We start from the raw sequence: 22,330 nt of genomic DNA, 5'->3' as shown, positions 1-22,330 counted from the left end.
TTCGTAGAAAACAAACTGGGGTTCATTTGTAGCGATTGTCTAAAAAACCGATTAACGTATGTCAAATTATTATTATTATCGTCTCGTTTTGGAATGACAAAAATAATCATCGACATCGTACGGTAAAAAGGTATGAAAAATTATAAATTATGATAGTAATATGTCTTTTCCTCTCTTCACACATACGCAGAAAGATATGGAGAAAAAGAATATTTTATAAAAAAACTACCATGTATTAGATTAATAAAATATTTCTATAATAATTAAATAATAATATATGCAATAATGGAAAGAGATAATAATGAAATCATGTGATTGTGCGCAACGATCACAATTTCGACAATCAAACCATTAATGAGAATTAATTAATTGATTATTAATGAAAAATTAATAAAATTGAAAAACTTAAAATTGAGGTATTATTATACATGTTAAATTATCCCGAGAATATATGCGTAACATTATGTGTTTCATGCTTTTGATTATCCGCGGATATAGACACAGACGAGAGACAAAATTACTCTCGTTACACGATATACATATATACATATATACGTGAGAGGAGAATAATATATCTCTGATTCTCTCATTCTATGTGATGCATGAACATTTTGCGTTTAAGTCGCATTATCAAATACGCTTTATATATGAAATACAAACTAACGTATTTTACTCACGCTGGTGCGTGGATTTAATGTCATTTTTTTGCACAAAGCTTTTATATTGTGTCCGGATGTAAAATATACATTATAAAGAAGATCATCTTCTTTTTGCGCGACTCAAAATGTGAAATTACACGCAGAGTTACTTAAAATAACAATTCTTTGTTTAAACATTAATTCGTTACGTATTCTATTTTTTTACCGCTTTTAAGAACACATACTGCTATAATTTTTATCATATCTATCGCGTGCGGAATAATATTTTTTAATTTAAACTGCACAAACATTTTTAAACGATTTTAATTAGATATATATACATATGATGATGTATTATTTCTTTTGTAATCGATAATACTAAATTATCAGTATTTTTAAATACTTATTTTATATTTGTATAGCATATTACTATACACATATTCTATACATATATGTGCACTATTCGTAATCGTATTCATCGCGAGGCATGCAAAATCATCTAACAGCAGTCTACAGGCAGAGTGAAATCTGTGGGACACTCTAAGCTCACGTTGAGCAACCACTTAATTCGAAATATTAAAGACTATCGACAGCCGCATCGTAATCTCGCGTAATCTCACGTTGTGATGTCTCGATTAACGGGGGTGATGACGGCCAGGATTCTCGCCAAGAACCGGGGAATCCATTTGTCGCAGTCACGACTATGAACGACCGGGCCGTCATTAGGGACGGTCTGGAATTTCGAATTCTCGACGGCCGATTATTATTTTAATTCGTCCGCGACTCGCAATCGCTCTTATATAGCGAATCGGCTTTCAGAGGAGCTCACGTATATAGGCATTCTAATTGCGTTGTCTCATTGTCGGCGGTTTGAAAGTCCGGCATAATGTCTGTATCAATTCAGACTGCAAACACCTGTCACGTTTAATCCTGGCAATGGAAATGTCACGCGATTAAGTGTAAAAGCGCACATTTTCCGCGACATCGAAAATTCAGCATGTCTGATAATTATATCAGTTTTGAAGCCGGGGAGATTGCGAGTGCCATTTAAAGATGAGAGAAGAAAAGAGGAGGAAAGACTCGTAAACTTTGACGAACGATTCGATCTCCGGTTATCGGGGAACATTTGAGACGAGAAACATCTACGCGAACGGGCGAGAAAGTGCGACGTTTGCTTCTCTCCTTCTCGATTTACGAGCTGCAGCTTCGCTGCGTCGCACTTCGTTACTCATTAATGAAGCGCTTAATGTTGCGCGCACAACGCACGGATGTTGTTGCATGTGAATGCAAAATGTCTCAGAAGTCATACACTTTCTCCGGGAAATCTCTTGGAAATAAAGAAAATTGAACTGAAATCTTACAACACACATCCAAAGCTTTAATATCGAAACGTGAATTCTTGGAATTAATTTTTGATGGAAGATTAAAAAATTTATTAATCAAAAGGCCTCTCCTCCAAATTCTATTCTTTCTTCTTATTCTTTGGATAATTTCGAGTTAACAGAATTTTATGTAATTCAAAATTTAAATAGTTAAAAATTATAAAAGCTTGTAATAATTTATATATCAAATTTTATTTTTTAATAACGCCACTTTGGAACAGAAAATACGTACGACAAATCAAAAAATTCGAAAAAAATGTAAAACTTTCAAAACAATTTTTAATTTATGAAAACGTAGAGATAATTTCCGATATTATATTTTCCCTCAGTTCATCAAGAAATAGAGTAATCTTGATATTTTATATATACATAACTTCAGCAGTAACTTAAATTACTTTAAATTGTTTTATTAAGTAAAGTTTATAATGGAGAACAAATGGAGCAAGTCTTTTATTTCGGAATTAATTGTTCCGTTGCAACTAAACTAATACCAAAACAAAACCGATTGTAAGCACTGACTTCGGTATATTGATTTTATCGGTGTATCGCAAATCGAGTGACGCCATCGATTTCGAAATCAATTGTCTCGGATTAACTTGAACCGATTTCACGCAACGATTTCGGAATCAAATATTGTTTCGCCCAGTTCTAAATTGTACAAAGCATCAATACATGAAAAAAAAAAATGTTATACGCTATGACGATATGTTTCTGGCTTTCGACGAGAAATTATTTCCTGCGAATATACAACCTGTTGGAAATAATCTCCGCGTTGTGTATACATATCCAATGTAAACATCAAAATTCGCTAGCATAGGAAACGCTTCGTGCAATCACCGCGAAAATCGGCTAAAAAACGAAATGAAAAATTGTCGATGTTGCGGTGTACGGAAAGAAATATGCGGACGAATTTAAATTCTTGTAAGACGATTATTTTTTCTCGAGCAAAGAGCAATCGCGGTGCGCGATTTCCAGAAGTGACGGCCGTTCCTGCACTTAACACCTCTCTCTAATAAGTGATACTCTCCGGAGAGCCGCCGCTCTGTTAATTAGAAACTTAGAAAGTAATGACGCGGATGAGATAATTGTTACATCGCCGGCGTTTCCGCGTGGCGTTACTTTCAAGCATCTCTTCCCTTTCTTTGTCGCGGCACATTTCTCTCGTGTGTTTACGAGGTTACACTTGAGTTCATCCATGCGTTTCTCCGACGCAATGCACTCGCTCAGCTTATCCTCTCCCTCATCTGGTCTTCCGCGCTGAATAGCGATTGGGAAAGAATACCGGGTAGGTCAGCCTCCCGCACTTTTATTTTTATACCCGGCGAGTTTCTCGCGTTATCTTCCTTGCAGCAAAAACGAAAAAGGGTTAATTAAAAGATACGAGACGCGCAAAACAGAGAGATAAAATTATAATAATTATAAATAACTGTGCTGGATAAATTGCGATGCATATTTTTATGTTTGTTTTTTTTTCTTTTTTGCGGGACCTGATACTTATATGCATAGAGGAAAAAGAAAGCAAACTTAAAGCAAGAAGAGAACGTAATGAGGATTTGATTGCATGTTGGTAACATCGGTTAACAATGCTAATGATGCAGCTACAGCCATCGAATTCATAATTTAATTAAAGCAAAGAACGGTAATTGCTCCATTATTAGAACTAATAGCAGAGGTCTACTTGCTTGCGATTACCGTAGTAAAGTTTAGACTTGATGTATGATCCCTCGTAAACCTGCTTTCGTTGTGACTATGTGGGAATATTATAAATATCACAAAATAAATATATAAACAAAAGTAAATAACAGGTCCCGCAAAAATAATGTAATTTATTCATGTTTATTCTAATAACTAAAAATCTCATTTTATTATATTTGGAAAATTATAGAAAATATGAAAAATAATTTTTTTCATGAGAGATTTTTTTTATATATGTTTATTTATTTACTTTTTCAGCACAATTTTTCATATCTTTTAGAGAAACTTGTATTAAAATTCTAAATAATTTTAAAATATATTATTCCTGATATTAAAAAATTTTTCAAAAATTGTGCTATAAATAACTCTGTGAATTCTATTTATAAAAAGTTAAAAATCTGAAAGAAAAATAAGACAAAGATGTATTAGGCTCTATTTTCGATAAATACCGGATAAAACTAGCATTTTCTTATTAGAGAGAAATTCACTTGGAGCTCGCGATCCCACAGAGAATTAATCGATACAATGTAAATGATCGATTACCGTCCTACATGATGCACAACGAAAAACGATGCAACCAGAGAGACGAGACTAGCATAGTGCGGCGTGCAAGCAACCGTGAAAAGGACGAGGCTGGCGTCGGTCGGCGGTTTTTCGCAATCAGCGCGAGTGATTACTTCCTCACGATATAGGCACGAAAGGGACCGAAGAAGAAGTCGCACTGCCGCATTTTCTTTACTGGGATCGCCATGGCATTTCGTCGTTGGTCGGTTGGTTCGAGAAGAAAGAAGATAATCGGCGCGCGCTCTCCGGCCTTAAGTGATGCCTCCTCGTTTCAAGGCAATAAGGCACCATCGCGCCGAATTTTACGAAAGCGAAACCGTGTACTTAATTCATCCTCCTGACGTCGCGGACGTTGGGAGGACGCCGCGATCTTACGGGACCGATATATACCCTGCTAAAGCCGTGTTCTCTTCGTTACGAGATCGCTTCGCGTCGCGAGCCGCGATTAGCATAAAAAGTCCGCGACTTGCGCGCGCGCGATTATGATACGGCAAAAGGTCAGCGAGCCTAAATCACCTGAGCCAACTCAGCCAACAGAACGAGGGCAACGAGTGGGTCACGATGGGGTCCTTTGCATCTCCCCCTGCGGGCCCGGGCCTATTCCGTAATCATCGGCGCGCTTTCGTAACGATCCGTTATGTTACCGCGCTACCGGTCACCGGTAATTAGAGTCCTTCTGCCACCGCTTCTGTGACTCGCCTCTAAAGCTCGTATAATCGTAACAGTATTTTAATTTCCTTCATACATAGATAGCTATACTCGACCAAGCTCTCGACGCCGTTTCGCTAATGGTCCAACGCAACCGGTAGCCACCATCATACTAATGGAGACGTGTCATGTGTTATACGTTACCTTACGTTATTAACCCATGCAAATGTCGCGGACCGCGATGCATCTGTGTGTACGATGCACGTGACTAGAATCTAAAATGTCCTAAGAGACCAACTGGGCTAATATTACTTAACGCTAATTCAATGGTTAAATGAGATCGCGCAGAGAGCAAAATTCTTGTTACATTTTTATTTTTTTAAAACTAGAATAATCCAAGCGCGCGCTATTCGCGCGCTATTCTTCGGTTTTGTATTAAAAAAATGATATTAAAAAAAAAAATAATATAAAGTTTATTTAAACTCGATTCATATTTTTTTACAGAAATCAGTTGATTAAAGCGTTAATTTACTAATTAAATTTTAAAATAAATATATGTTATAAAAATTAAAATAGTAATATGTTTTGTAAATAATATGTTATAATGCCTTATTTTCGATTAATATTTTTTGACAGAAATCAGCTGATAACTGTCAAAAATATTAATCGATTTTAAAAGTATATTATGACATATTATTTAAAACATATTATATTATTTTAATTTTTATAACATATTATTATTTTAAAAATTAATTAGCAAATTAACGCTTTAATCAGCTGATTTCTGTCAAAAAATATTAATAAAGCGAAAATTTGCTAATTAAATTTTAAAATAATAATACACATGTATTATAAAAATTAAAATAGTAATATGTTGTAAATAATATGTTATAATTTATAATACCTTATCCTCGATTAATATTTTTTGACAGAAATCAGCTGATAACTGTCAAAAATATTAATCGAGTTTAAAAGTATTATAACATATTATTTAAAACATATTATTATTTTAAAAATTAATTAGCAAATTAATTATATTCTAGCTTACATATTTATATTTATATTGTGTATGTTATAATGCGAAATAATAAGATTATTCTAATATATGTATGTATTTTATTTGTTACAGGTAGCATTGCGATACAAAGTGCGATTCACGCGTCGTATTGGGAGTGCCGTGTAAAGTGTCGCGCGTCGGGAGTGCCGTGTAAAGATTTGTATGTCGGGAGTGCCGTGTAAGGTGTCGGACAATCGTAATTGTTCATGTTTTCGCGAGTGCCGTGAGTGCTACGAAGGAGCAATGACGATCGACCAAGAGAGGAGGAGGAGGCCCAGGAAGGCATCGGGCGACAGCGGGGCAACTGTGAGGTATGCAATATGAAAACTTTTTTTCTAAACTGCATTGTTTATGAGACATGCAGGAGACTGCATGGATATTCGACACACACATATGTATATACATAATTTGAATATTTTGTTTTCAGATCAATATGTGCCGTGTACTACAACTCCGTTATTATACGTATCGGTGAGTGAAATTGTTTATTTATTTTATAACATTTCTATAGCGGTAATATTGAGGTGTATATAATATGTGAAAATATTAACATAGTAACATTTTAAATAATATGTTATATAATATCTTATTTGCGATTAATATTTTTTGACAAAAATCAGCTGGTAATTGTCAAAAATATTAATCGAATTTAAAATATTATAACATCCTTTCCAAAAAAAATATGTTAAGTCGATTCTTGCAAGTATTGTTGCATCTTTTCCGCGATGCTGATTGACTGTTTCGATTCGCATTGTACGTTATATTCGTAGCATTTATTTAATTTTATTTTGAACAAACTGTCAAACTGCTAATCCTCGCGATGACAGCCTCTCGATACTACGAATATAATGCACAACACGAATCTTGACAGTCAATGAGCGCATCGCAGAAAAGCGACAATAATAAACTTCGATATATGCGAGTATCGACTTACATATCTTTTTTAGAAAAGGATTATAAAAATATGAAAATTTTTGTTTAATATTTCTAGTTATATTGTGTTAAATAGTCATAGATTGCCATTTATCCTCGCAACGTTCTCAAGTACTAATTACGAATTTTTTGTCGTATAAAAAGTTTAAATAATATGCGCGTTGTCATATTATTTAAAATTAAATAATTAAATACTCTAAAAGAGTTAAAAATTCATTAGCTTATTTGCCTTTTATATCATCGATTATTATAATACATCTTGTTTGTTTTAACAACAAAATATTGAAAAGAACTCTTAGACTATATTTTCCTCTTAAATATTATGACAAAATTTAACGACATTTTAAATAATCTATAGAAATAGTTCGTAAATCACTTGTCTCTCGTAAATCAATCGTATAGTTTTCGTTGAAGTCACGTTGTCACCATTCTATATGAACTATGCAGAATTCATGTAGTGCTAAATAACTCAAGATAGACAACGCAAGATGATCAGTTGCGATTAGTAACAATCAGCAGAACATAGAACATTGAAATAATACCGATGTAGTCGACGTCAATCAGCTTGTTAGATTTGATAGAGGTCATGATGTATCTTGATTCGCATATCTAAACACTTGCGGCTAGGCATGCATATACATATACAGATTGCTATCAAAGACATCTGTATCTAACATTTGCATCAAATGCAATTGAAAGCTGTCTGCATGCATGAACAGTCACATTATTTAAATATCTGCGATATTAATCACGTATGACTAATGATATTCTAAGTATCTAAAATTAAAAAATAGAAATAATAAATTTATTGAGTCAGAGCCCGATTACTCACATAAGGATAATTGAATCAAAGATCGCAAAGTTGCAACAGAGAACTAATAGTTTTCGCTTTGATTGAGAAAATATCGACTCCGCAAAAGAATGAATCAAAAAAAGTTTTTGTTAAAACGTGTTCTGTGTAAGATATTCAATCAAAGTATCATAGATTTCACATTGAATCACATATAAGTTCTAGTCGATGTTCATGAATGATCGTCCAAGATTTAATGAAACCGGAGTGTTTGTCTCCGGTTGGCTGGGATCCTTGTCAAAACGAACCGCTTTCCCGTTCTTTGCCACCGAGAGGAGAGATCCTTCTAGATCTCCCTCTCTCCCCCTTCCTGCTCGTTCTTTTTCCGCGGCTCTCTTTCTCAGATCGCCGGATCAATCGGTGGCGAAACGAGGTCTTCAAACAAGTAGAGTACCGGGCGAATCCCTCCCCCACCTCTTCTCCCCCGAAGCAGCCACCAATTCGGTGTGGGAGAAAGGAAGAGAGCGTTGCCCAAGCAGCAACACTGCTACGTGGAACAGGAACGTAATTATTATCGCCGGGTTACGTATTCGGATGTTCTTCCGCTCGTCGAATCTTCTCACATACTACACCACCGCGCATAGACACGCTCGGAACAATGGCTTGGCCTCAGGAGCGATTCCCATATTATGCAAATGCCAGCGCTCTTCCCCGCTGCACGTTTCGCCTCGCCTCGCCTCGCCACCTCGTCTCTTTACGCTCTCCTCAATAGGATAGAATAGAGTTATGTTGATCTTGAAGGGAACACAAACTCGTCGAATACAATAATTGTGGTTTTACAAATGTGTCAAAATATTGAACTCTTATAAAAAAAAAAAAAAACGAACGATGAATATATTATTTCGAAAAATCTCTCCTCTGTTTTCCACACAATTTCTTGGAAAAATTTTAAATTAAATAAATAAATAAATGCTGTGTGTGAAAAAAGATTAAATTAAATTATAACATACAAATACATTATAGGTTGTATATGTTGATTTTATATTCGTTTGATAAAAATCTGGCGGTATACATCATTTTTAATACAGATTTCGATACCGCGAATTCAATCAAAGGGTTATTCATTCTCAAGTCCGAAATTGCGAAACATGATAGTTTCAAACTGCAATTTTCTCGCATGAAAAAATGTCATAATTATGAAAAAATTTATCTCTCGTTTTTTTCCGTCTCTCCCATTGCAGTCGTTTTTTTTTGTGGGTCACTTTGCCAACTCTGGAAATGTAGAAATAAAATATTCAGAGCAACTGCAAAATCCGATTTCGCGAGTATCATTTATGTGTCGAATATTGGACTTTTGTATCGCTATTTAAATTTATCATCATTTCGAATTTTTGACAAATTTCGAAATCAATTCATATGCTTCTCAATGTGAGAATTATCTCTAATTAGTCGCATCGCATGAAAAATATTATTAGCTTCGATTCAAACTGAGGGGGAATATATGAGCGTCTTATGTGTCGCAAATTTTTCAAACGTATACGTTGCCATTCAGGTTTCTGATGTGAACACCATTCACGCGAGTCTAAGATCGTTGTTTTTCGAACTGCCAATTTTCGCTCTCAGGGTATTACATTTTCTCATATTGAGTCACCGTGTCGCAAGCTGCGGAGGACTCGTGTAATCTCATGTTTTGAATTAAGGGAAATGACGCAATCGCGGTAAAAGAAGGTGGAAGGCCGCGCCACAAAATTTTTCGAAATACTGTCTTACAAAGAAATTATGAAAGTTTCGCCTTCGGAGAAAAATTCGCATCGGTGGATTAAAAAGGCGGAGATATAATGTCTGAAGTTATTATGTTATTCGATGGTGGGTGAGATCTCCGTTTTCTCCTTCCTCAATAAAAGGCGATCGCTGCGACGATAATAAGACTTTAGATAGTTTTGTAATTACAATTGTGGTACCGAATGTTTCTTCTCTCATCAAAAGTGAAGGATATTCCTGCATTTCATAAAATATATTTAAATAATCAATTAGAAAAAAAGTTTTAAAAAATCGTGAAAAAAATTTACAACATATTTATAAATATATTTTAGACATAGATGACTTATTATATAACAACAAAAATAGAACAGTAATAAGTAATAACATTATACAGTAATAACGTTAATATGTTGAAGGACTAATTGTAAGACGTGTGTGGATATAATTACCATAGTGAAATTCATTTTACGACATGACAGTCACATATTTTTGCGTCATAGCAATTACGCTAAAATATTTCGTTCCTATTTTCCAACATGTTTTTCCGCATTCCAGCATCTTGAGAAACAAAATTATAAAGTTATAAAATAACAGTTTTTTCTTTACGATACGTATTTCTTACGTTTTCGTTAACGTGTTAAATGCTGCATCTCTTATGAAAGATTGCAAAATCAAGTAAAAATGAGACGCGATCATTCGTTCCTCTTCTCTTTATTCACATTCCATTTAACGCTAAATGCAATCATTCGATTCTGAATATTTGTCATCTATACGTATGTATATGAAAATTCATTTCTATATGTGTCACAACGGGGGATAAAATCGTCACATTCTAAATTTTTCAAGTTAATGTTGCGAGAGAGGAGATTTGTCGGTGCATAATACATTTATGCATTCCCATCTCTATCTACGCTTGCATTTAACGCTTCATGTGGCTTCCTGATTTCGAGTGTTATTTGTCTGGTACGAGAGGCAACGTTTAATGGCAACACGAGATGGAAGACGACTACAATCAAACATGCGGCGCGGACGCGAGGGCCAAAGTTTAATCCTGCGACCTAATTTCCGCAGCCGCACATTTTGCAACGCGGTCTCCACACGCTTTCCACGAAATAACTAGTTAATAATTAATTAGTCAATCGGCTGTACACTCTAGATGAAACGATATCGATTTACCGATATACCGATAAATGATCGAAACAAAGCGACGCCATCAGATTGAATTTGAGATCGCGTCGCTTTAATGCCTGATCTGATCCGCGGAGAGAGAAAAAAAGGCACGATTGCGTAATAATTTCCTTGGATATATCGCTATGCGTTCTCGTGCGTGTAGCGATGAGACGATGCATCCTTGTGCATCGCTGATCCAGCTGAAACAAGGAGGAACGGTAATGCGGGATATCAACGCGCGGTAGACAACGTGCCATAATCGCGTGTATAATGATACGGCCTTCCCGCTTTCTCGGCGAAATAAAGGACTTTCTTTCCCACGCGCTCGCGCATTATTCGCACCTCGAAAATCCGCCGCGCTCTAATCATCCGCCGCGAGTTTCAACGCGCGTCACCCGGCTAATTTCGTTTCATTCGCACGCACGTAACATCATGGTATATAACGTGGTACCCCCATAATAGGGAGGCTTAACCCTTTCAGACCCGCTGGCTATAATTCCCTCCGTGTTAACTTTTGACGTGCCTCCTATTGATCTCGACGCGGTAACTCGCAACTGAAACCGCCTTCAAACTTGTTGACTATTATAGTGGTTTTCACCAGTGCTATGGAATTTCTAAAGCTATGCAATTGTCTATGTATATATGTATTTTTGAGGCTGTGTTTTAAATGTAAGTCTAACAAAGTGAACATTACATAGTTATCTTTTTTTTCCCTTTTGTAACAATATAAATCTTTCACAATTTATTAGTTAAGTAATATTTTATATTAAACACATAGTTTTTGCCAACGTTTGAGAAATATGTTTGTATATAAATATTTAAAAAATATGGATGCTTTGCATCAAATTTTGAATACAAACTAATCTGTTAAATAACTTAGCAAGTAAATAATGTATATACATATATTAGAAAGTTGCTATTAGTTGCTATTAGTTGTTACTTAACAATAAAGTTATCGTAATAAGTTGAGCTGTCATGTCAGTGTGACAGATTTTTTTCGAAATAATATTCGCAGATTTTATAATAAAGATCGAATTATTCTTTTGCATCGCATTATTCAAATACAAAAGCTCATAATAATGCCACGACGAAGAGCTCCGGGAAATCTCGAGATCGAATCAACAACGATTTCCTTTTAGCACGCTCAGCTATTTACAATGTATAACCCCAGGGAACTTTTTTATAGACCCCTTTTAAAGTTTAATGATAAATTAAACATCATCAAACTGCGCAAATAAAATTCTAAAAAGAGAGAAAGTATCTTTCCTCGGAGAAGAATTCTCCCAAGAAGCTTTTTTGAAATGCACGATAGGCGTTTTTGTGCTAGCAATTGTATCACTTGTCGTCCAACTTTTACTCTCGTCATATTTCTTCATCATCTTCGTAATTTAATGCTTCACAAAAATCATGTGCAAAGAAATAAGTGTACTTCCATTGAAAATTGATTCTGAATTTGTTAAAATGCTGATGCGTGTATGACAAGAAACGCGCCAGTGGATCTGGCAGGTCCCGTAACAAGAAAAAAAAATATTCCGCAACTAATTTGCATTCTAATATCCTCGAACCTTAATTTACTTTCGTCCCATTAATTGTCTCTTAACTGTTTTCTCGTAACTTAATTTAACTTTGACAAGTATTTCATCCTCTGATTCTCGACAGTTATTTGAATCTTTACACAATAACGGGTTCTTATATATAAACAAGTATCTTCAAACTAATTATATATATATATTAAATCCTGAAAATTCCCAGGTTAATTAGTTTCTAAGTAAATATCTGATGAAACTTGTTTTCCGACGTTCTGGTGTTCTGCATTTCGAAGCAGTTTAGAATTTGAAAATCGAGTGATGACGTATTAAGCGAGTCACACTATGCTATGTACTTAATTAACGCGACAGTTGCCTGGAGAATTCTCTAGGGCACAACGAGAATGAGTTTCACGTTTCTGATAGTTGTTGAGGAGGGAAGGCCGATGTCGGAACAAAGGCGGCCAGATAACGAAGCAAACCTAGGCATCTTAACTTAGAACGTGTATATACGTATCTCCTCTTTCCTTTGTAATGCTAATTCGATAATTATTTCAGTAGGATTAACTGCAAGTAGTTGGGTGGAGCGCAAGTATGAGGAAAGAGACATATGTATCGAAAATCGTTCAAAGTAACTAGATGACTTTTCTCTCCAGATTTGCTGTTATTCTGTCGACTAATTTGTCATTACTATTTTTTTTACAAATCGATACATATAAATCTACATTAATGCGCTATCGCCATTTTGTCGTTATAATATCAATATTTTAATAATACACATTTTAATAATACAATTAGTTTTCCTCTGCTAAACCCTCATAAAATATTTCAATACAAGTTTCTAAATTCCAATTAAAATTTTGTTACGAATTGTCGAGCTAATAATTAAAAGGCTACTCATTACGAATGAAATTAATTAAAAATGGTTTTTGGTAATTGATAATAAGTTAAACTTTAAATTAACGAGTTTTATGAAAGGGAAATGTCGGTGTGCCGATGCAATCGATTTAATAGTTTTAACAAAACTTATAAAGTCGTCGAATTTTGAATAAATTTATAATCACTACCACAAATCTCCAGTTTGTGACAAATAAATTATGCAGTTAAAATATATGTACATACCTGCTCGTTGTATCTCTCTGTGATCTATAGAGCATGCATTCTATTTGCTTATAGTCCAGCGACCCATGAAATTCCTGCTACTTGGAATTGCCGTATACGTTCTCGCAATACGACGTTTATCGTCGAACTTTGCCAATTCAAAGTTGAAAAAAATAGCACATAAAGTTTGCTTGTCAACAAAATAAGTGCCGTGCAGTATAAATGCGGCGAATAATATCGGTATCGATATCGATTCATAAAACTCGCAAGCGCGACATTCGGAGCATATACGAAATCCACAGCACGCTCTCTGCTGCTATTAGATCAATAACTTTGAACATTCACCGGCAAATACCCTCATCGGCACACAGCTGTCGATCGATTCCGACTTCGTACCATCGTACCGTCATCGAAATACGCGAGATTCAAAGACTGCGGAAAAGTAATAACGGCGGATTTTTGTTTTCGGTTCCGCAGCAATGTCTTTTCGCTTCGCAGCATTTTCCTAATAAACAAAAAATATTCGTCCAACGAGATATGAAGTTTTACAAAATATTAAATATAAAGTATTCCAAAACTTTGATACCTTTTTTCAATTAAATATTGCGCACATACTACGTAGCAGTCTTTTAATTTTTATAATAAAATATTTCATATTAAATATTTAAAATAAAATACATATATTGTGACTAATTAAATTCTGAACAGAATTCCCATTAAAGTCAATTTAAAATTAGCAAAAAAATATTGCCGATGCTTATTATTCCTAATAGAACTCAATTTGTTAATAATCCTTTGATCTTTGTTTATTTAAATGCATATAGAAATTATTTTAAATAAAATATTTGTTTACAATTACTATTGACTTTGAATATATATAATTCAAAACAACAACGTGAAAAAATCTTTGAAAATCCAGTAATTAAATCAAATCATTAGTGTATAATTATTTTCGATTGTTGCATCGCATATTTACAACAATACACGCAGTTCACGGATGCAGAAACCTTTGAAATACTTGCCCAAAATATCAAATATCTGAATTGAAATCAGAGTCGACTACAATAGCGGCGTCATTTTTCCTCTTTAATTGCTATCTCGAAGGACGTTTTATGTCAGGAAATCTGAGTATATATATTTATAAAGCTTTAAAAATATAAGATACAAAAATATCACACACACATCCACGTATAAATACATTATGATATTTCTATTAATTTTAATATGATATTTATATTTATATATTAATTTTAAAATTATAGAGTAAAAATGAATACTGTTAATCATTAATTTGCGTTACTTTTTACATACTCTGAGAATTATATACTCACATTGTTTCTGTAACAACTGCAAATGAACTTTTAGAGCAGGATATACATTATAGTGCACCAACTGGCATGAATTTAGTGCCGCAGTTCATTCACGTCCTGCCTAATAGGTAAACGTTAATCTCTTTCTAATTTTAGGAAATGTCTTTCAAAACAACAATCGGGGCTTCGGAAAAGTGACGTGCATAGTATGAGACAGATTTATGAATCATCACATACCTTGCATATGTGTAATCGACATTTGCTCAAATCATAATAGAAATTATCCTTCTTATTAAATTATTATATTACTTGACTTGTTAATAAATAATCCGTAAATATTAAAAATCACATTAAAAAACCGTAAGTGATTAAAAGTTAAAAAAATTCCCCAAGCATTCGAGTCGCAAGTGTAGCTAAGAAATTTGATTTTAAATTCAATATCGCGCAAACTTTGCAGAATTTTAATTGAACATTTTACGTCACCGAGATGTTTGCCGCGCTTACAATTAGATTTGAAAGGAAATATAAAATTTAAGATAGAAAAAATTATTGCCAAATCTACTTTAATACAATCCATTCAACTGCGTTATTACAAACATATAATAAATCATGTTTGACTATTTTTTTTTTTTTAATCAATCGCATCTTTAATCAATCGCGCGCGATTGTTTCGAGGAGCAAGAGGAGAGATATTGTCATAAAGGATAGAAAAAAAGAATTATACCAGTGACGTCCACGTCAAAGCGATTACATTTGATCGATAATAGGATTCGCGCGATTCGCGTCCGTGGCGAAGTGGTAGTAGGGGAGATCCTACTTTGATGTGGAAACTGGCCGGACGAGGCTAGTAGTATAGCCAGAAACCGGGCGACCGACGATCGTTTATCGCATTAGCGGACGGTCCACGTTTCCACGCGGTACCTTCGGCAAATTGGGAATTACGGCTATATCGAAACTTTGATGTAACTCCACCGGTCGGTCCCGGCTCGGAGCCATTTCCCGGTTCAATTTAAGTACGAATACGATCGCCAAGATAACGTCCATCTACCGCGATTATCCTGTAAAGCAAACTCCCGCAAGAGCGACGAGCAGCCAATATGCCAGTATATATACATTTCTATATCCGCGAGTAATCGTTTACTTCAAATTGTAATATATTCGTATTATAATGTGTCGATATTATAAATTATAATATACATCAATGTTAATTATAATATATTCATGTTAATAGACATGATGAGTTAGGATTAGGAGATGTGAATGTATCTTTCTGTTTATTGCAATGATAAGACAGGATAGAGCTGCAAGGTTTGAAGCAGACAAAAGAAAGTTATAATATAATATTCTCTTTACTTTGTGTTCACGTTGATTATAACATTCTCTTTTTTCTCTTTCAAATGCCATAATTATCAGTCTAAAGGAAAAAGCTCGTATAACGCACAAGGCTATATTAAATAAATCTCTCTGTATACAAATACCCCGTTACAATCTGTCACAAACCTTGCTTAACGCGTAATGCTCAACAAGGGCATTTACATTGTGCACGATTAATGTCACTTGCCGAGGCAAATTATGCGCGTTGCACAAAACCATACTCTCCGAAATGCATCGAATCTCGATGTAACGATGCAGCGCTCGTCATTACGCCGTGGCCCAAATTAGTATCCTATTATACATATATTAAATTATATCAAACCCGCGTTTCCCTGATTATCATTCTGATCATTCATAATGCGGTCGTAATGCCAGTAGTAGAAACGTATATTGAGCGTTCGTTATCCTTAAAATTGCAAAAGAGGTTCGCGGCTAAAAATCTGTACCTATACAGACAGAAAGTATTAAATCGCGAAATTAATTCTCCTGTTTCGTCGTATATTCGCTTTTTTCCCATAATTAAAAAATCTTTCATGATATGCAGACTGTATGTGTTTAGCATATTTGTCATATTTATCACTTTAAAAATTTTTGTGATTTCCAATCGCAGCGCAATTTTGCGTTAAAACAAAATTCAATAAATTGACGTATTAGCAATTCATCGTGTGTATATGTATAATATATATACATATATATATATCGTGAATCATTTACTTTCGATATAGAAACGCACGGATTTATCACCGATGTTACGAATATCCGAACAGATTTATTTTCACTCGTTGATCGCATTAATCGTAGTTCTGCGCAATCGATTTCTCGCTGTTTCTGATTAAACGGCCGATTTAATCGTATTATTTTATAACTCCCTTTCAAGATTTATAGTTTTTGTAGATGTCACATACTTTGAAACTAGGTTACAATCGAATCCGGGACTAATCACTGTAATCCGGATCTAATCTGGAGTCGTGCCCTTCTGACAAGTGAATCGATACTGCCAGGATCAATCAGAGATAATAATTAGGAACTACTTACGTACAAATGACAGTTATAAAGACGAATAGGGGGAAACAATCGTACACACGATATTTAGTATACTGACATTCATTTGCATTTTCTCTCCCTCTATCTCTTTCTTTCTCCCCTCTTTCTCTCTCTCTCTCTCTCTCTCTCTCTTCCTCTCCCCCTCACTATTAAACAATAATATAATTTTAATTTAATACGAAATATAAATTTCTACTCAGAATAATAATACTCTTGCTCTTCATCTCTGTAATTTTATAACTCTTTATGAATAACAAGTTTCTCGGATAACAAGATGTGAGATCTGGCAGAGAGTAATAATAATTAATAAAATGTAATTATTAAAAAACATTTTGTACATTTATCCAAGAAAATAGAGTATTTAAAAAAAATCAGAACCCGCGTATCCATTCTATATGTTAGTTTGGTGTTGATCTTTTAGTAAAAGGAAAGAGGAAAGCTATGATCGGGGGGAGGCTGACAAAAAATCTAAAGCGAAATAATTAAATGAAAATAATAGAACGAATTTCACTTTACGTTTCACGGATACCGGTAGTTTGCAATTTTTACGAAAAACCTCTCGCTTTCGAACGTAATTTAATAAGTTAAAAATAATTTAACGTTGTACGCGGAGGATTCGAAACGAATCATACGAGTGAGATAAATCCAATATAGAGCTCTTTTGCTCTCGCGCAGAGATAGAAACGCGTTTGAATTCGCCGCAAGCGGGAATTAACGAGACGAAGAAATTTGATTGCTTTATTAATACACACAGAGAAGAAATATCTCGTCTCTCTCTCTCGTACTCGCGAGAGAAGCTCGCGTATTCGAGCGTGCCGGAGACGTGCGATTACATCCGCGTATAATAATTACACTTGATGTTGGCCACACAGCGTGAGAGACTCTTTTGCGCCATGTTTTTGTCGGTCGGTCCAAGACGCGAAGGGGGATGGAGATCGCGGAGCGGGCGAGATTTCCACAGATCTCGCGCTTCGCGTGCCTGGAAGTTCGCGTGCAAAAATGGGTCATACACACATATTTCGTTATGACGCATTGCTTAACAATCTGCCACTTTGTTTGACATCGCATTGTGCGCGCCTTATTCACCTGGTCGGCGAGCCGCGAATTAATTAGCCAGACAAGATTAATTAATTACGGCGACCTCGACGGGTTCGACCTAGGCGTCCCGGTTTAATATCGTTGTGCCCGACATCGAATTGAGCAAGGGAAGTTTATTTTCAAAGCCTCGGGGCTTTAATTAGACTTATTTATATATTGCAATGTAAATAATAAACAGTTCATTATCATATTTGTTTTATAAATCTTACACAAAGTTCGTACAACAATAATACTGTTCATTAATCGTCTCACAATTCATTTGTGAAACAATTCTCTAACAGTTTTTTCTTTTTAAATAAAATAGTTCTTTTTAATAAAAGATATCAAAATTTGGACACTTTGTGATAAATGATATAATGTCGTAAAAATGTATGGATCAATGTATAAGAATATTTTTGAATGTCAACAACAGAATACAGAATTCCTTCTCCCTTAGCGAACGTAGATGATAAAGTTAAGAGCTATCGGAGGAGAACCTGTCGGCATGATCGCGCGCACAAATTGGGTCTGCTTCGTACGTATGTAAGAGCCTGGATAACAAGGGAGTGAAATTTCTAACATCGCGCAACCATCTTTTAAGTTATTGTGCATTCGCACATTATTTCTGTCTGTCGAATAATAGAGGTCTTAATCTGTCAATTATATATAAACGCGCACCAATAATTAATAAAATAATTAAAACAATTTATTTCAAAATTGAAAATAAATTCTCGGATTCTAATGTAAATTAAATTAATATCGGTTTCGCACGAGAATCGGCGAAAAGCATGAGGATTGCATTATAGGAAATTGAACATTGTATCCAATTTAAGCACGAAGTTCGGTGGCGGAGCAAATGCTAAGGGCTTTCAGAAGGATCTGTCAGGTTGTTCGTGCGATAATGGAGCAGCGAAATTTCCTTCGTATCGCGCAGAACTACCCTTACAGTAAATAATCTTTCATCGAGCTGACGACAGATGCCAAACGGGTAATGATATTCTGGGTACCATGTATATCGCTGACGTGATATTATACATTATACTTTACGTTGCGTATCTTTAATCTTAGATTGCGATACACCGCGATATCCGACATCGAGATTTACATAATAAATGGGAGAGAAGAAAGAGTTGTTTCTGATATTTTCTCTCATATATTGTACAAAAATGTTGGATATCGAATATTACAATCTGTATCACATTGTCTCATTCTTTCTAAACTGATTAATTTTTTAATACACTTTGCAGTTTAACATTCTTGAGCATTATTTTTTTAATAATGCCGCACATGTGACTTTCGAAATATATTGACTCGCTTAAATTTTCCAACTCTGTGTATATCAAATTGCAAAAACGTCAAGAGTAGAGATTGCGGTAAAATGCAAAATGTGAATAATGCATCATCTATATTTTTATTATGCTTAACAATATTGCAAAGATTAACGACTGGAAATAATCCGAGGGAGATAAATAAAAAGTTAAATGACAAATGTTCTTCCTGACCGCAGGGTTGGTCGCTATTTAAATGCGCGTTTGAAAAACTGCGCCTTTCCTGATGTCGACGAGAATAATAAAAGGGGCTTTGCTTGTGTGCAGAGAGACGCGTGGAAACGCGCCAAAGTTTGTTCGATTCAACGGGAATGCCTCCTCATGCGTTTATAAGGCTCGGCAACGGGAAAAGTTGGAGTAAAATCTAATTAAGCGGTAAAATGTTGGAGTGCACTCGATGAAATTATCCAACAATTGTTTGCATACAACATAATTCCCAATTAAAATCTGTTTCATATGATGTATAAGTTAATTACCAGAATCCCCCCGTAGCTTTGCATGGAAAAAGTTTTGCATTAAAATTTCATTTACATATTTTTCTGCTCACATTCGCGATTTAGTACAAAAGCTATCATTTTACTTACAAAAAAAAATATTTAAAAAATATAGTCGAGACTACTTTTATTTTATAAAAACAGCGCGATATCAAATGTTCGCCTCGTTGCATTTAATAAATAATAAAATAAGCAGTACGGAGAGAGATATACTTCTTGCAGATTCCGGTGAAAAAAATTTGACGGCGAAAATACGGAAATTGCCAAAAATGAGATTTGCTCGAAAGAATTTAAGAGGATTTTATTCTCGTTAAATATCTCGTTCTTGTAAACTAATGCTCCATCGATCCGCGACAGTTCGCGTTACATCTCCGATTATGGAAATACTCTGCCTTGACGATGACCCTTCAGTTAAACATGCCAGAAAATTCTCGTGTCAAATGCACCATTAAAAATTTTGGTTAAATTTCTTGCCACGTTTTTGCAGACGAATATTTACAAGTTTCATAATCAGCTGCTGCGGAGCCTACTGCTCTATATAAATGATGTGCTACTTTAAAGACAGGACCGCTTTTTTGATCGCTTTTTAAGATAAATAATGATAGCGAACGAACCGGCAAAGTGTTCGATTCAGATGAAAAATCGTACTTTCATCAATATTCAAATTTCCGCACAATGTCGAATATATAATGTGATAATGACTTCATTATTCGAGATACATAAGTGGAACAGTGTAAGGATAATCTTAGACTTTTAAGCAGAGAATTGTCAGATGTTCTGGATAGTATTATCATGTATTTCAACTGTCAAACTTTAATTTTATTAGAATGTAAAATTGCTCTGCATTTGTAATTTATGACACAAAACTAAATTTTATTATAATCGTTTAAATATTTTAATTTTATTTTTAAAATCCTGTTCTTTTGCTCTGCATATGTATGTAGCATTTATAAATTTATATTCTAATTTGTTATTAAAATCACATAGTCCAAAAATTAAAATTCATACACACACATGCACATTTATGTATATATATATTGCAAGCTATTTGTAAATTCGAGCTTATTACAAAAAAAACTGGAGTTTCTCTAAAACGCTGGTCTACAATGATTCGGTGCTTTACAAGAAAAAAAATTAAAACTTTTTGCGAAAAGAGACTGATTTTAAAAAGTCTGCGCAACATATATAAATATTGTAATAGTTAAATAGTTAAATTAATAGTTCTATATTTAGTTTCTATTTATTTCAATTACTTCTGTATTTCGAAAGGGAATGTCTCCGGCATTTAAAAATGCGTGGGAGAATAAATGTGCGATAAAAATATATGTACGTACATATATAAATATACGCTATTGAAGCTTTTTAAATAGAAGAACGACACCGTACTATCAATGACATCGGCATGTTCTCAATGGGACGCGTATATCCAGAGGGATATAATTTTTATGCGTAAAACAAAGCTTATACGACGATCTCGTACCTGTTAATGTTAAGTCCCGCGAGCGTCCGGTGGAACGTTCGCCGATGGTGACAACACTATCACTGGATCCTGGGGAACCCCTAAATCTCCAAAAATTATAGCACACACGCGACCGGCTCCGATACCGGGGAAACGAAGGGGAAACGCACGTTGTCGCACACGCGCGGTCTCGTTCGCGCCGGTTTCGCGAGCGAGGGAAAAGGGAAAAAAAGGGAAAGGGAGAGAAGAAAAGGGAAGAGGAGAGAAAGAGAGAAGAGAAGAGAGCGTTAACAGCGAGAAGAGCCGAGGAACTTGAAGCGGGCGCTCTCTCGTCGCGAGGGAGTCGCGGCACGATACTGACGAGTCGTCTGTGGGGCGCACGGATCTCATGCCGCCAGGATCTCCATCCCTACCCTCTTCTCGGCGCGGCGCAGAGCAAAGCGGCGCCCGACATTCAGGGCCGGTTGATCAACGGAGGAGGCGGGATTCGTCGTCACGATCCCGAAACGACGGACGGACGCGTCTAGGGGTTGATTATCAATCAGCCCGCAACACCCTGCATCTGACATGCAACACGCTACATACGCGGGTTAATCGCGTAACTGTCGCATTTCGCAGATTCCGGCTTATCACAGAACGCTCCTACGGAACATAATCGTCTCTTTTATATGTATATGAGATAATTAATTTTATATTAATTATATAAGATAATTCATTCTTTAAAAGATGATTAAATGTATATCTGCTAACATTTGATTTGATTGTTGTCTAAGAGAGTATCCGATAATTATATAAATATAATATAAAATGGTCGGATTCTCTTATGAAAGCGTGATTTCGATATGTTTTTGCGAAATATTCTCATTATTATATCTGATTTTTTCTATTGTCGGATTTTTCGTCCGACTGATTAGATGGGCGGTATGAATAAACACGAATACAGCAAGCCGAAATGGATGAGCTAAGATCGGGAGAATTA

General features: G+C 35.1%; 1 protein-coding gene across 2 annotated transcripts in view; it reads right to left on the bottom strand.

The window, feature by feature from the left end:
* The window catches only part of Thw (chitin-binding domain protein thawb), a 45,567-nt gene extending 23,869 nt beyond the window's left edge, over window positions 1–21,698 (bottom strand). For both annotated transcript variants that reach the window (XM_083031428.1, XM_083031429.1), the window contains exon 1: window positions 21,373–21,698. The gene's annotated coding sequence lies outside the window, so the exon portion shown is untranslated. The remainder of the gene's footprint in view (window positions 1–21,372) is intronic.
* Between the last annotated feature and the right edge of the window lie 632 nt (window positions 21,699–22,330).

This window comes from Prenolepis imparis, unplaced genomic scaffold, assembly GCF_030444845.1.
Source record: "Prenolepis imparis isolate NDT839.2.m4 unplaced genomic scaffold, iyPreImpa1.0 SCAF_2, whole genome shotgun sequence".
Classification (NCBI taxonomy): domain Eukaryota; kingdom Metazoa; phylum Arthropoda; class Insecta; order Hymenoptera; family Formicidae; genus Prenolepis; species Prenolepis imparis.
The sequence above is the reverse complement of the archived record's forward strand: the minus strand, read 5'-3'. Positions and strand labels throughout refer to the sequence as shown.